The 4,922-nt window shown below is 38.4% G+C and overlaps 1 pseudogene; it reads right to left on the minus strand.

Annotated features, from left to right (window-relative positions):
* Positions 1 to 913: 913 nt before the first annotated feature.
* Positions 914 to 4,503, minus strand: LOC149260287 (pentatricopeptide repeat-containing protein At3g16610 pseudogene; annotated as a pseudogene).
* Between the last annotated feature and the right edge of the window lie 419 nt (positions 4,504 to 4,922).

Here is a 4,922-nt window from a genome sequence, read left to right on the forward strand (position 1 = left end):
TGAATATTTTTGCAGGTTTAATACTGTTTTATTTTGATGAAGGCATGACCCCAAGAATTAATCATTCAAAATGGGTCTGTTTCAATCTTGAATGAGCCCTGTTGTACGAGTCATGTGCATCTTTCGGTATTTTCATATTCATCTTGAATGAACCATGTTAGAGATTGTTTCTCCTTAGGCATTGTTCAAGCAGAGATTTTGGTGAGCAATTGAAAACTTTGCTACTTTGGTAATCTGGGATCATTGAAAGTAAAAAACCTTTCATGGTATATCTTGGGCATTTCTTAAACATAGATTTCAATGAACAGTCGGATTTTTTGGTATTAAGTGGATATATTGGTTTGGTTTCAAAAATATCCATTTGAAGAAAATGATTTACAAGAAGGCCTAAATAGAGACAGCAATCCACATAAGAAAAATAGAGGATGCTTGACAGTTAATCCCAAAGAGGATGGAAATAATCCCCGATATGTTATACCTTGGATAGAAAGATAAGGTGCATACAAATCTAAAGGCAAAAATTTCAGTCCTGAGACCTTAATAATTTCCCACTAACAGCATAAACCTATCTACTTAGAATTTACTTAACACAACAGGGGTTTCGAAGAGATATTAAAAGAATTATAGAATTATCTTTCGCGAAAGTACAAAGAAAGGTGTAATAAAGAAATTTAGTGCACCTAATATTATAAATTCATATATTTGGCCCATTGGAGAAATTTCTCCCTTAAAATCTTCATTGTCTGACTTTAAGTTCATTAAATGTAACATTCCACGTGATCCACCATTCCATCCCATCTTCCCATAGAAATTATGCAGGTAAATCTGTGTCAAACTCTTCGTCCACTCAAGTGAATGCATACACTCAAACAAGAGCAATGATATACAAGGGCAACACTGAACATCTGCAAGCTACTCCAATGTGTCCCACTCGATATTCTATAAAATTGCCCAATATATATATATATATATATATATACCCCAAAGAGTTTGGCCACATGGTATGGCACTGCATTTTGCACTTTCTCAGTAAATGTTGTTTTAATATACATGGAGGAAAACCTGTTGTGAAACACTGAAAATGCACTGCACAAACTTGTAGGCCTTCACACATATCATGTAATATTGAAGAGTGACATATAATACTGTTCAGTTTCAAACCAAAAAGTGTACAGCCACAAGAGAAGGGCTTCCGAGTTTTCCTAATTTCCCTCAGCTTCACAATTAGAGGATTTAAGTCTCAATTGCAATCAGGTAGGTTCTTCAATGGTTAAGCTGCTGACATGGCTAAAGAGCAAAAATTGAGCCCTGAAATTTTCAAGACGTCCTTGATTAGTGGATATAAAATTTAACATGTAAGTACAAACTCTTATCGCTTTAAGAAGGGATGTTATTCCATCTTTAGCAACGGCTTATATTCTTGATTGCCGCCAATTCATTGGGCATGCTTGCTATTGTGTTGTTCTGGCTGATTTTAAGTTTTCCACTGCCACATCTTGTGACTATAGTTACAAAGCTAAAACCCCTGAATCAACTGCAATCTAAGATCCCTATGTTTCCCAGCCCCTAAGTTGTAGATAAGTTATATCATTAACTTTTCATAATCTTCCAATACAAGTAGTCGCCCAATTTAGGCCAGCATACATCTGTCTCCTTCACCAAATCAGTTGACAATGGCTTACTAAAGAATCCCTTGTAAGGGAAACCATACTAAACACCCAGACTCTAGCTGCAGCCTGAAGCCAATTAATGATATAAGTCTGTTGTTAGATGAGCTCAAGTAGATAACACCAGTATTGTCCATCAATATATCTATCCTTGAATGGCAAGATAACTATTAATCCCTTAAAATGACTTTCCACTTGGCAATGAGCTTGATGGCACTAATAAGACCACTATAAAATGGATGATGTCTGCAGTAATTTAAACAGGTGTCCCAAAGCTTGCCTAATGATAATATTCTTCTCCACCTACTCAACGTCATGCAGAACAAAGCTTGTGTCAGGGACATACCCTGCGTTCTTCATCTGTTCAGCCAAACTCTCTAATAGTGTATAGATTTTTTCTGATTGTGGATGTGATTTGTCTCCAACAGAGAATGAATGAACTCTGTTCTTAAGCTCAATCCAGCTGCTTCCTGGAGTCTTTTTCAGCCCTCTGTCTTTAAGCATTGATCTCACCTTCAGTACATTGTCCCACCTTCCAGCTGCAGCATAGATGTTTGAAAGCAGCACATAATTTCCAACTTTTTTAGGCTCTAATTCGACAAGGCGCTTGGATACAAATTCACCTAGCTCAATATTAGAATGAATTCTGCATGCACCTAACAAGGCTCCCCATACATTAACATCTGGTTCTATTGGCATCCTTTTTATAAAATTATGTGCGTCATCCAAGCGACCAGCACGTCCCATAAGGTCAACCATGCAAGCATAGTGCTCTACACCAGGTGTAAGACTATAATCCTGACTCATGCAATCAAAGTATTGCAATCCCTCATCCACAAGGCCTGCGTGACTGCATGCAGACAATATGCCAATGAAGGTTATATTATCTGGCTTTATGCCTATCTGTTGCATTTGGGAAAATAGGGCAAGAGCATTCTCACCATCACCGTGCATTCCATACCCCGTTATCATCGCACTCCATGAGACTAAATCTCTTTCAGCCATTTTATCAAACAGCTGACGTGCAACCTCTATACAACCACATTTTGCATACATTGTTATAAGGGCAGAATGCACAGGGACATCCAACTCGCTTCCACGTCTGATTATGTAAGCATGAATACATCTACCTTGTTGCAAAGCTGCTAAATGGGCACATGCTGGCAGAACACTGACCATGGTGATCACTTCTGGCTCGATATCATCCTCTTGCATTTGATACAAAAGTGCCAAGGCCTCGTTGGCATGACCATACTGAGTATAGCCCGCGATAATTCCTGTCCATGAGACCACATTTCTTTCGGACATCTTGTCAAACACTTTGCGAGAAAGCTCTATCCTCTCGCATTTGGCATACACATCCAGAAGAGTATTACCCACAGAAATGTTTGACTCGAAACCATTTTTAATGATGTAAGCATGGATCCAAACACAATGTTGCAGTCCCGTGAAATCGGCAAAGGCTGGTAACAGAGACAGCAAGGTAACTGAGTTGGGTATCACAGCTGCCAGTCGCATTTTGCGAAAGAGCATCGCCGCCTCATTAACCTGTCCATTCTGAGCATATCCTGCAATCATGGAATTCCACGAAATCACGTCTTTCTTAGACATTTTGTCAAACAATTTGCATGCAACCTCTACACTACCACATTTTGAATACATGTCTATTAGTGCATTGCCCACAAAAACATCCCACTCAAATCCACTTGTAATTATATAAGAATGAATCCTTGTGCCCTGTTGCAAAACTCCCAAATGAGCACAGGCAGAGATCACACTCACCAAGGTAACTGGGCTAGGCTTTACACCCGCCATTCGCATAGCTCCAAAAAGGTTCAAGGATTCCTCAGCATGTCCATTCTGAGAATACCCTGCTATCATCGCATTCCACGACACCTGGTCCCTTTGCGGCAATCCATCAAACAACTTGCGAGCAACCTCTGCACTGCCGTTTTTCGCATACATATCCAGCAGCGCAGTCCCCACAAAGACATCCAATTCAATTCCAGCCCTGCTAATATCATCATGAATCTCCATACCCTCTTGCAAAGCTGACTGGCCAGCACAAACCTTCAGTACCAAGGTAAAGGTGTACTTATCCGGTTGTATGCCCAACTCTCGCATTTGATGGTACAGCCCAAGAGCTTCTTCACAGGCTCCTCCTTGTACATATCCTTTTATCATGCCATTCCATAAAAATACATTTGAATTCTGCATTGTGTCAAGCGCTTGCTCTGCTTTTGGTTGACATATTTTGTCAAACACTTGGCGTGCGCTTTCTAAACTGCCACAGCTGCAATACATGGTAAGCAATTTTGCAGCCAAAAACATGTTCTTCTCTTGTCCAGTTATGAGCATCCGAGAATGGACTTGCTTGCCCATTATCAAGGACTTTGTATTTGAACATACGTTCAATAGAGAAACGTAATCATTGTAGCCCACTGGCAGACATGGATTATCGTTCGTCTCCTTCAATTGATTTAATTTCCAGGGTGCATTTATTGTGGGTAGCCTTTCAAAATTAAGAAGAGACAATGGAGTTTCAAGGGCTCCCGCTGCATGATAAACCATGGCAGAAGAAAAGGATGCAGGAAGAGTATGAACAACCCTGCTACAGGGAAAACAGGCCATGTAACGTAGTATACAAACTCCAACTAGGACTATCATCATGTATATGAATTCGCCATATTTACAAAAATGAAGCAAGCATCCATATCCTGTTATGCTCTTAAATGATTTTGCTCTCAATAGTCAAAAACATTAGAGGTTACAAGTTCTAATCCGATAAGCTATGTACATCTACCAGTTCTAATCCTGTAAGTTATGTACATCTCCTTAAAGAGGTAAAAGTTACAAGTAGTAAGATTTAATTAAGTTGTCTAGGTTTAGAACAGATTATTCAGTGAATGATTGGCTCATAGTAATGCTATTATTAAAATAAATTAAATTTATTATTAAATTGTGTTGATTTTAGAAGTTTTTGGGATAGTTTAGTTTCCCAAAAGTAGTTTATATTATTAACCTCTTCTTATAAGTTATCAAAATAAAGGAATATTGTTACCAAAATTATGGTAGTTTAGTTCTCCAAAAATGGTTTTTAATATAAACCCCTTCCCATGAGGTTTGAATATAGATTTGGTGAGGAAAAAACTTCAATAAAATTAATTGGCTTACACCTTATGGATTTTGATAAAATTAAATTACTATTATTGAGTACAATTTGAGTGGGCCTAATGGTTAAGAATATAAGTTTCA

The sequence above is a fragment of the Pinus tabuliformis genome, chromosome 6 (genome assembly GCF_031772625.1).
Source record: "Pinus tabuliformis cultivar Carrire ecotype Pingquan chromosome 6, CPIR1, whole genome shotgun sequence".
NCBI classification, from domain to species: Eukaryota; Viridiplantae; Streptophyta; class Pinopsida; order Pinales; family Pinaceae; genus Pinus; species Pinus tabuliformis.